The sequence below is a fragment of the Vicugna pacos genome, chromosome 20, assembly GCF_048564905.1.
Source record: "Vicugna pacos chromosome 20, VicPac4, whole genome shotgun sequence".
NCBI classification, from domain to species: Eukaryota; Metazoa; Chordata; class Mammalia; order Artiodactyla; family Camelidae; genus Vicugna; species Vicugna pacos.
The window spans coordinates 40,198,012-40,209,588 of record NC_133006.1 but is presented as its reverse complement, the minus strand read 5'-3'; the positions used below and the strand labels follow the sequence as shown (position 1 = coordinate 40,209,588).

General features: G+C 52.1%; 1 long non-coding RNA gene across 1 annotated transcript; it reads left to right on the top strand.

Annotated features, from left to right (window-relative positions):
* The first annotated feature begins 12 nt into the window (after window positions 1-12).
* Window positions 13-4,435, top strand: LOC140687642 (uncharacterized). The gene is made up of 3 exons (XR_012062042.1): window positions 13-227; window positions 1,276-1,976; window positions 3,641-4,435. It is a non-coding gene; the product is annotated as an uncharacterized lncRNA (long non-coding RNA).
* Window positions 4,436-11,577: the final 7,142 nt, after the last annotated feature.

Genomic DNA, 11,577 nt, shown 5'->3' with positions numbered 1-11,577 from the left:
TGTTCCCAAGGGAGACGAAATCAACCGGCAGCTAAGAAGTGAGCCGCTTAACGCCTACAACAGCAGCAAGGGCAACCATGGAGGACCAGGAGGCTGCGGGGCCGCCCCCAATGAAATGCCATGGCTTCATGTTTGGTTTCTAGATTCCTGTCAGTTTTCAGATTTGGAACCAATTGGCTAAAGAGGCAGAACCTGCAACATCATGGCAAGTTGTACTGGGACAGTGGGTGAGTTTGTTTCCTTAAGTCCCAGAAGTAGGTGGCCAACAACAGAAGATGGATTCTCCCACAATCTGGGAGGCCAGAAGTCTGAAATCAAGGTGTTGGCAGGGCCAGGCTCCCTCCCAAACCTGGAGGCGACCCTTCCTTGCCTCTTGCGAGCCTCTGGTGGTTTTCCAGCCACCTTTGTCATTCCTTGGCTTGGAAACGCATCACTCCAATCCTCCGTCTCCATGCGGACTTCTCCTTGTGTCTTCACATCATCTTTCTTCTGAGCATGTCTGTCCCTGTGTTCAAACTGCCCCATTTTATAATGACTCCAGTTACATTAGATTAGGGTCCACCCTAAGGAACTGAATCCATCCAAATGTAGTTAAGTTTGCAAGGATTCTATTTCCAAACAATGTCACATTCACAGGTATGGGGGTTAGGACTTCAACATATCTTGTTTTGGCGGGAGTACACAACTCAAATCATAATAATAGAACCCCCATGGTCCTCGGTGGCTAATCACTGAGGAAAGGGAAAGACTCAGACAATTCAAGGACTACTGGGTTCAGGCTGACATTGATACCTGAAGACCCTAAGTGTCATCATGGCCCCCTTGTTGGAGCAAGGGCCTGCAGAGCCAGGCAGTAAGTGGAGTCCTGGTTAATGTCCAGCTCACAGTGGTCCTGCTGGTTCCACTGATACGCGTGTGGCCATCCCCTTGCTCTCTGATTGCATAATTGTAATGGATAAACTTGGTGGTTCCACTAGCTTCAACACTGGGTCCCTGGCCTTGGGGATAAATGCCATCATAGCGGAGAACCCCAAATAGAAACCTCTGGAAATACCCACTAGCCATCAGGGCAGTAAATCAAAACCAATACTGCATTCTGAGGGGGATGGCAGAAATTTGTACCCCACCAAAGACCTCAGGGGTGCAAACTGCTGGTACCCATCCTATGTAGATTTAATTTACTGGTTTGGTCCCTGCAGAAACTGAGTAGATGTGAAGGAATGAATATAATGTACAACAAATTAAACATTAAACAAATTGGCGCCCTGATCGCAGGTGCTGTGTTGGATCTGGTCCATGGCATACAATCATCGAGCTGGCAGATGAATTATTTTCAATTCCAATCAACAAAAAGGATTAGAAACAGTTTGCATTCATGTGGGATGGAAAACAGTATTCAATTAGCGCTTTGCCTCACGGCTTTATGAACTGTCCTGCCTTTGTAACATATGATGATATGTGGACCATGTGAACAACCTACAGAACATCATGGTGATTGGACAGAAGAAGTAACAGGTGGCCAGTTCACTGAGACCTTGGTAAAATGCATGCACTAAGGCAGGGGGTCGATAAACCCTATGAAGATTCAGGAACTTACATTTCAATAAAGTTTTTAGGAGTCCAGTGGCTAGGGAATCCCTGAATGCTGTCTCCAAAGTAAAATACACATTTCTACATCTTGCATCCCCTCTCACAGAAGAGGAAGCACAGAGCCAGGTGTACCTCATTTGATTCTGAAGGCAAAACACTCTACACCTAGACATACTGCTCCAGCCCATAGCCTGGGTGGCACAGAAGGATGTTAACTCTCAGTGGAGCCTGCAGGAGGTCCAAACTGCCATGCAAGCACACCCACCACGGGAGCCATGTGATCTGGTGGACCCACGAGGTTGGAGGTGTCAGTGATGGGACAAGATGCATCCTAAGATGGAAATGGTACATCTGAGATCAAACCTGGGCAGCACCACAGAGCACAAGTGAGTTGCATGAGCTGCTAGCCCAGGCCCTGCTGGGTGAACTCATTTACAAGGCCAGTGGGGCTCCTGCTGCCTCTGCATGTCCAGCCAGCACAGAGACCTCCTCAGGAGGGGTCGGAGCTACATCCCACTCTTTCCCAGCCCCCATTGGCTTCCTCCCCATATTAACCTCCTGTGGCTGCTGTAACAGATCACTGCAAACTCAGTATCTAGACCAACACAAACTAGCATCTTATAGTCTGGAGGTCAGAGGTCTGAAATAGACCATCAGGGCTGCATTCCTTCTGAAGGCTCGGAGGGAGAAGCCATCCCCCGCCTCTTCCAGCTTCTGGAGGCCACCCACACTCTTTCCTCACGTCACTTGCATCCCTGTTCCCATCATCACAGCTCCTTCTCCCACTCTGCCCCTCTATTTCCCTCTTACACCATAAGATCCTGTGATCACAGTGAGCCCCCCAGACGAGCTAGGAAACTCTCCCCGTCTCAAGATCCTTAACGTAATCACCTCTCCCATGTCTTCTGGGTCATGTATAGCAACATCTTCACGAGTTCTGGGAATCAGGACGTGGACATCTGTGTGGCATTATTCAGCCTTCCCACGCCCCATTTCCCCTAGAGGTATGCTCCCTGAAGACATTTCTTGCACATCTAATCTTGTCTCAGTGTCTGCCTCTTGGAGAATCTGAGCTGACACCTGGGTCGCCCACAAGTTCCCCTTAGATCCAGGCAAGCAGGGTCCTGGGCCAGCTCCCACGTCTCAGGGGCCCATGCACGGGCACCTTCTCCAACTTTCTAAATTCCCCTCTGGTGCGTGGAGTTGGTCAGGCTGACGGCGCCACCCAGGCGGGGTTCCTGGGCCTGTCTGAGACCTGGTGGGCACCAGTCCCCATCTCCCCTTTGGAACACTCTCCACCCCTCCACCCCATGCGCGAGTTTGAACAGATGCTCTGAAGGGCTCTTAGACTTGTGCCTAGGGGTTGTCCTGGGCACCCCCATCAGGCCCCACTTCCAGGAGGGAGCCCCCGCCTGAGGAGAATCCTCCAGCTGGCTTCTGTGTTATTGCTTCCAGATAGCATGAGATGGGGCCTGCGGGGTACCGCCCAGGTGCATGGTAGACAACACTCACATCACACTTAGGATGAGTCCTATGCTCTGGGCAGACAACGACCTTTCACAGACCCTTGGCTTAAGCAACACTGGTGGCCCACGCAACAGCTCTCCCCACCCCTGCTCATGTCAGGCAGTTTCCTGGGGGCTCTGGAAAGGCCCTTGGAGGGCTTTCCAGCCATCACTCTGCCTTGCCAATGGGCCGCTCCAATCCAGGCCCATTCTTGACTTCATCGATGTGAAGATGGCACACTCTGCAGGGGCTCAGGTTGTGCCGGGGGAGGGCTGGGTGTTCCCTGCTGAATGGGACTCTCTGGTTGCTGCACCCAGGGCCCCTGGTCTATCCTTTGCATTGGTGGTGACATGTGGAAGGTGGGGTGGGATCAACATAGAAAGAGAACACACTCAACACAGGATTATAGTCTGAAGAGTTGAGAGAAGATGTCATTGAAAGATGTGCTCTTCTGCCCTTATTCTATAACATTCACTGCTTTTTGAGCAGTAACAAATATTTCATTTTTCGCCATACATAGTTACAAGTTTTTTTCTTGTGATAGGACCTTTCAAGATCCACTCTCCTGACTACTTTCAAGTATGCAATACAGTATTACTAACTAGAGCCACATGCTGTGTGTTACATCCTCAGGACTTATTCATCTTATAACTGGAAATCTGTGGCTTTTGAACCCCTCCACTATAAAATTCAGAATGATGCATTTCATAACCAGAGGAAGAATCATTGGTCACATTTTTTGCATGCTCTCAGTAGGACCTGGGATGTGATCTTCATCAACAAAGCACAGTAACAACTTTGAGAGTCAGCAGAAGCCAGTACACACCAGACGAGGCAGCCTTGTGAGTGGTCCTGTAACCGCCATTAAACACATGGTATTGGGAGTTTGGAATTAACATATATGCACTACTATATATAAAAGAGATAAACAACAAGGACCCACTGTACAGCACAGGGAGCTGTACCCTGTATCCTGTAATAACCTATAATGGAAAAGAATCTGAAAAAGAGTATGTATGTATATGTATAAGTGAATCACTTGGTTGTACACCTGAAACTAACACAGCATTGTGAACCAACTATACCTCAATTTAAAAAGACACATAGCATTAAAGCCTGCAGAGGCAAGAGGATCTATGTCATTTCAATAAAGCAAGTCTGGAAGAGCCTCGGTACCGTGAGGAGTAATTATGTTGCATGAAGGATGCACAGTTAGCCAAGATTTTTAACAAAAATGAACCTGAAGACATAGTTCCTGGACCTGAACAGAAAGAAGTGGTACCTGGACACTAAGAAGAAACTTCGTAAAGAAAGGACAATAAATAAATATGTGAGCGCATCTTCTGTACCCAGAACACTAAGTCTATCAATCAGTCCATCATGATGCCTCCCAGGGGCCCATACATTTTGTAATCCACTTTTTAATGAAATTGTTTATGGTTAACAGGGGCGCCACAAAAGTAAGTGCCCCAGGCTTATCCACAACATTTACCGGGTTCTGACTTGAACAAGCGTGGCACTGGATGTTGCAGACACAGGAAAGAAGGCAGCACAACCCCAGACTGTCTTCCCGGCCTAAACTTGTGGCCGTGGGCGGGGGCGGGGGTCCCGTGGTGGGGACACAGGCAGGGGAGCTGGACAGGGCACACCAGTTGGCCTCGTCCGAAGAGCCACTAGCAGATGGACAAGTCTGTTTCAGGGCCACCCTGTGACTGCAAGTCCTTCCTCCTCTGATGAACTTTCTCTCTGCTCTGGGCCCCGGCCATCACAGCTTCTCGTCAGAGGTCAGTGGAAAGGTGGGAGAGCCCCGGGTGTGTCTGGGAAACAGCCTGCTCTGCAGCCACTGAAAAGCAGCAAGAGGAAAGAGCTGGTCTTCAGCCAAGCTCCCTCCCCCAGACCTGTTCTCCTTCCAGAAGCGGGTGCAGTAATAAGGGCCTAATAACAGAACGCTCTCCAACCACACATCACGGCTACAGAACTGCCTAGAAACAGAGGTCTTTCAGGAGAGGATCTGAAGGCACTGGGTTCTCCGGGATTTTTCGTTGGTTCCCAGTCGGAATCGGCTTACGTCTCCCTGACGTGGGATTTCCAGCCCACGTGTCATCCTTGGCTGCACAAGCCCCATGGAATTCTCATCACCGGGAGACGTGCAGGAAGCCCTGAGCGAGCGGCAGGGCTATATGAGGACATAGAGGCCTGATGAGAGCCTATTTTTACTTGAAGAATTGCCTCTCATTCCATTTCTCTGAGACACTTAGAGGAGAAAACTCATGCAGACCGTGCAGGGTGGTGGTTGCCAGGGGCAGGGGGAGGGGTGGGGAGTTGGTGTTAGGTTCCGACAGAGTCTCAGCCTCTCAGTCTCAGCGCAGGAAGAGGAAAAGCTTTCTGGAGATGGAGGGGGCGCTGGTGGCAAACAGTGAATTTATTTAATGCCACTGGACGGTCCACTTAAAGGGTTTCCGTGGCAAACGCTATGCTATACGTATTTGACCACAATGAAATACTCTGAAAGAAACAACAGGAATGAGCCTGTGTTGCTACACGTTACACCATGGATGAACCTCAAACACATTATGCTAAAAAACAGGAGCCAGTCACAAAGGCCACTTAACTGTATGAGTCCAATCACAGGAAGCCTCCAGAACAGATAAATCCGCAGGGACAGAAGGCAGATGGGTGGTTGCCGGGGCTGGGGGAGGGGAATGGGGGGAGCCGCTTCTAGGGTGATGAAACCGCTTTGGAACTAGGCAGGGTGGTGTCTGCACGACACGGAATGTGCTAGATACCGCTGAACGGTTACCGTAAAACGGTTTAGTTTATGTTATGTGAGTTTCATCCTCCATAGATCAGTATAATAGAGTCCAACAAAAATTATCTGTCAGGCTGCTGGGTGCTGGCAGGAACGCACACACTCAGTGCCGGGTACCAGCCCCGAGTACCGGCGGCGCTTGGCCCAGATGCTCCCTGACCCCCCACCCCTGGGCCCCAGCAGCTTTCCGGCCTCAGAGCCACTGGGCAGTGCTTCTTCCCCTTCTCCATGGGCTGTCTGTGGCTATTAGATTCCGCGTCAGAGCAAGCCAGGCGGGGAACCAACGTGGGCACTGCTCGGCCCACAGTGGGCGGGTGGCCTCCGCTTCCCACCGGCTCACCCAGGGACTTGTCAAGGTCTTGCCAGCAGGGTGCAGGCACGCTGTGTGACCAGACAGGGACTTGGGGACAGGAGAGAGTGCTGGGGCGGGGAGAATGGGCCCTCTGGGGAGAGAGGGAGGCGGGCTCTGTGCTGGGGCCGGAGGAAGAAGCCAAGTTACTGAAGATGTTCTGTTGTTTGGGGAGTGCAGTCAAAAAGTGCAATCAAAACAAACAAACAAACAAAAACAATCTTTAGGTGCAGGAGACACTGAATGCTCAGAAAAGGAGGTGATGAAGGACCAGGTGCCAGAAGAGGTGGGCAGGAGGGCGCCCGGGTCCGGGGAGAGAAGGGGAGAGAGTGGGGCGGGTGGAGGATGTCAAGGGTGGAGGGTGGGAACCTCAGGGAGCACAGAGCAGATGGCCTTAATCTTCCAAGTGGGAAAGGAGGCCACGTGGAATTTGGCCCGGGTGGGGCTGGGGGAGGACTGAACGGGAGAGGGGACAAGTCCCAGCCGCGGGAGGGGTCCGGGGGAGGGCATCCTGGGTAAGCTGCAGCGTGTTTCCCAAGCTTGCCTCCTGAGAAGAATCCCCAGAAGGGACGTCAAGATGCAGATGCCCCGACTCCTCCCCAGAACTGGGACAAGACCAGAACTCTGCACTGTTAGGACAGCCTGAGTGTACACTTCACAGCAGGCAAGTTTGGAGAAACGCCGGGTTGAGCATGGAGAGCCCAGGAGGGGCCGCAGAACATGAAATTTAGGGGAATCCTCAGTGTTCTTTTCACCTCAAAATACTAACCCCCAGAAGCCCTTTGGGAGAAAACTGATGGTGGGAGCAAGCCTTGTGAGTGGGCTCCATCCAGGACGGTGGGCTTACCCGGGGGGTGTGGAGTCTACCCAGGGGTGGGCGCTACCCGGTGGGTGGGATCCATCCAGAAGGGTGGGGGTCTTTCTAGGAAGGCGGGGTCCTTCCAGGTGGGTGGGGTCTACCCAAGGGGTGTGCTCTACATAGGAGGGTGGGGTCACCCAGGAGGGCGCGGTGGGAGGTCCTGGGCGTGGGAGATGACTGCCAGCACAGTTGAAACACTTGACCTTGGACCCACACTTGGCAGAGACAGAGAGTGAAGAGAGGGATGATAGGCTGGGAGAGGAAACTTGGAGGGAACAGAGGTCAGTGAGGGTGAGGAGACGGGAGGGTCTGAGTAGGAGGTGGGAGTTCAGGGTGAGCCATCTCCGAGCTGGAGTGGGGGCCACACTGCTCAGCTGGGAGAGGCTGTTCCCAGGTCGCCCAGCCACACAAGGTGGTTCTCCTGAGGCAGCGGCTCTGCCCAGATATTTGGGGAGGAAATTATTTTTATATTATACTAAACACATTCCATTAATTCACATGAAATTGTAAGATTTTTTTATTTATTAAAAGAAAAAAGACTTCAAAAGCCTTTCTGCTGCCTGCTTCAGGCTCCATGCCCGGGGTTCACGTCCCTCTGAGGCCTGGGGATGTGAGTGGGAGAGTCCGGGAAGCCCTGCTGGGGGATCTGTACCAGAAAAGCAGGCGTTCCAAGTCTAGTACTGAAAGGGGGCTCTCGGGGGACGGGTGGCCAGATTTAATAACTGCAAGTTAATGAAACTGCCAATAATTGACCACTTCACTTATGTAAATGGCTTCTTCGTGTAACTCAGCCCAAGTCTCAGAGTTCCTTCCGAGGCCTCTCCCTCATCACCGCCTCCATCATGTGGCCACAGGGAGGCACTGCTCCTCTTTCTAAACTCTGTCCAAAGGGCAAAAGCCACTTCCTGGGTTTCCAGAAGCCCCACTAAGTCAGGGTTGGAACAAAGAAGATGATTTGAAAAGGCAGTCATCCCAGAGAGACACAGAGATCTGGACAGCACAGCTCCCTGGACCCTTGGACCATTGGACGTGCCCTCAGACCAGCAGCATCAGTCACCTGGGAGCCTGCAGAATCACTGGCCAGCCAGACCTACTGGATCAGAATCAGTGTTTTAACGAGGTTTCTGGACAATCCGAATGCACCTGACATCTGAGAAGCACGGGTCCAGCTGGCAGATTCTGCTTCCTAGGCATCTGCCTTCCTCCCCTCGGCAACCTGAGCCCTGTCCAGTAAGCACCCACCCCCAGGAATGCCCTCTTGGACCCCCCACCATGTCTCACAATCGACGGAAAGCCTGGGTCTCCCAGGCTGAAAGGCCAGCGTTCAGAGGGATGGCAGCCACCATGTGTCCCAGGAGAGTCGGCAGACTTTCCTGGGCTTCCCCTCCCGTTCCTCTCTCCCCATCATCCCTCCCCTCGTGGCACCCACATCAGTTCCACTTATTCGAAATGACTCCTGGTCTCTGCGAAGAGTATTTAGATGACCAGAGGCTGGACAAGGTCTAGGAGGGAGAAGCCTCAAATGGGGCAAAGGGCTGAACTATCTCCAGCAGCTGCTGGCGCTCTATTGAGACACACCGTCTTTCAAAAGACAATGGGAAACTTCCTGCACCACCAAAAACTGGCCTCAGTCGCAGGCACGTCTCCCCCCAGGGCGCACAACTGTGATCTCCCCATCACCGTTCACAGGCCCCCGCTGGCCTCGCCCAGGTCCTGGGGAGGACGGCTGCTCTAGACCCGCCTGGAGCTGAACGCAAGATGAACAGTGTTTTCTGCAGGGAGCTGGCGGGGCTGGGCTGCATATGGTGAGTCACAGAAGCCTGGATGGAGAGGGAGAAAGGAGATCAGGACTGCGAGGGCACCTCGTTATCAAAGGCTGTGTCCCCCAGAGAGCTGGCATGGAGGAGAGGCTGCCACTTTCCAAATAGATCAGGGAAAACTCAAGTTATGATTTTGGCGTTTGTTTGTTTGATTTTTAAACTGATTTTCATGTCTCTGGAAGGCTCAAATGCAACTGGCAGCCTTAGGAAAGGAAAAAAAAGATGAAAAGTGTCTTAAGATGTGGTGCGGCCCAGCCTGACAGGTTGGGGTCCGAGAGATGCGGGCCCGGATGTGGCTCTGCCCCTGTCTGGCCTGCAGGCTGCCCTGTGAGTCACGGCCCCTCTCTGAGCCTGCGCCCTGGAGACACGTCACAGCTTCCCTGCTGCCTGTCATGAGGCTCCCAGGGAAGTCAGACAGCGGGGTGTCTGTTCCAAGGGGCGGCTCCAGGAGAGGGGCTGGGTGAGTCTGCTCTGAGCCAGGGCATGTGTATATTTTTTCAGTGTACCCAGGAGTCACTCAGTGCATCCTGAGTTTGTCCTTTTCTCCACCAAGCCAAACACACCGCTTGTTAGAGAGACCGGGTCATCTCTGCAAGGTCACAGGGTGGAGTCTACAGACCAGTTTTTCAGCCCTGCTCTGTCCCTGACAAGTTGTGCAGCCCTGCACAGAGAGATTACAGTCCTCCTTCCCTCCTTCTGAGCCTTCATTTCCCCTCGGTCACAATGAGAACTCTGGACTAGATCCATCATTATAAACTATTTTGTAGCACTGAAACCTTTCTTCATGAGAAATCCTCCCCAGAGCCCCAGATGAATAAAATGACTCCGGGGAGGGAATGACAGTCTACTCGGCTCCCCACCCACCTGCTCTTACAGGTCAAACAGAAGGCACCCCCCACAAGGGTTCCTTGGACACAGAGAAATGCAGGACTACATCCGACATCTCTGTGTCTGACGTTCTGAGTGTTTACAGAGTTGCTTGGGCACATTTTCAAGCCGAACAAAATGAGCTCAGGGCCGATGTGTAACACATATCAGAAAGAATAGAGCCAAGACGCCCCTCCACACCCAGCTCTGCACGCTGGCTGCCGCTGCCCGGACAGAAGTCACTTGGCAGGAAGTCCCTTTGAACTATCTCAGCTGGAGACTCTGCAGCTTTGGGGGAGGCGGGGGAAGAGGGGGAAGTGATATGAAAAAAAGTGTAATCTTATCCCAAAGAGAGTGTCCTGTGAGTGTAAACCAATTAGAGGAGACCGTGGACCCAGGACCTGTAATAAATCAGCGTGAACAATAAGGGAGCGGTGGCATGGGGGAGAAAGAGCACTGGGCAGGGATCAAAACACTTAATCCCAGGGCGCAGTCACCGCTGACCCTACGCAGGTCGCACCTGTGTCACAGCCACCTCCAGGGCAGAGCTAGACCAGGTGGGGCTTTCGCCCCGAGGGGACGTTTCCAGCCACAAACTTCTGGGATTCCAAGCATTGCAGGCGCTGAAGAATGTTGATAACAAGGTTGCCAAACTGTCCTTGTTAGCAATTTCTGGCTACTTGTGTTCATTCCCCCTAAATACTCTTCAGCTCTGACATGAGTAACACATTTAGGCCACTGGCAGAGCTTGGGGTCTGCTTGTAAAGACGGGGGGATGGCTTTGAGTCCATAAGGCCAGTCTGTACAACAATTCCCAGAGGCAATTTCAGCATGTGCGGGCACTTCCCTAGTCTAGGAATGAGGAATAAACGCTTGCGGGCTGGCAGAACTGTCCAGGTATCTGCAAGGGTTTGCTGTTGCTCTGTGGCTTAGCTAATGTTTTCTGAGGTCACATTCTGAGGGTCTCAGATTTACTAATTTTTTTTACCATTATTATTTTTTTTAATGGAGGTACCGGGTATCAAACCCAGGACCTCATGCATGCTAAGCACGTGCTCTACCACTGAGCTATATACCCTGCCCCCTTACCATTATATTTTAACCTACTAAACTCGGTGACCTTGAAGTTGGAAGCCCGAGGAATGAAGACAGAGAAGTTGATTTAACCCTGGATGTGACCAGGCTAGGCTTCTTCAGGTCACAGATAACTCTTACGAGGTCATCCACCTGCCTACATAGGGCAGCACACGTAAACGCAGCATGGTTAAGGAGGGCAGAAGTCTTGGCCGGGGCATTCCGCCTGACACCTGAATGCAAGGCCTGTAGCCAGCTCCACCCCTTCAGTCGCCTAAGTTCCAAAGTCTTATCTGGACAGACTCGGTGGCCCCTAGGGTTATGCACCCTTTGTCAACATCAAGGAACAGAGCCGTGCGGCCAGTAGGAAAAGGGAGGAGAAGCAGGGGAGCAGTCACTCGTGAACGACAGAATGTCCCACTCTGTGCGTTAGGATGCTTCCATCTGCAAGAAACAGAACACTCAGCTCCAATCAATTAAAAACAAGCAAAGACTTTTTCCCCCTTGTTTTTAATGGAGGTACTGCAGATTGAACCCAGGACCTCGTGCATGCTAAGCGTGCGCTCTACCGCTGAGCTACACCCTCCCCCACAAGCAAGGACTTTTTTATCTCAGGTGATAAGAAGTCCAGTTGAGACAGGAGGGAAGGGGGCAGGGCACAGCCATGAAAAGAATGACGCAGCAATGAGCACCGAGATGGTGG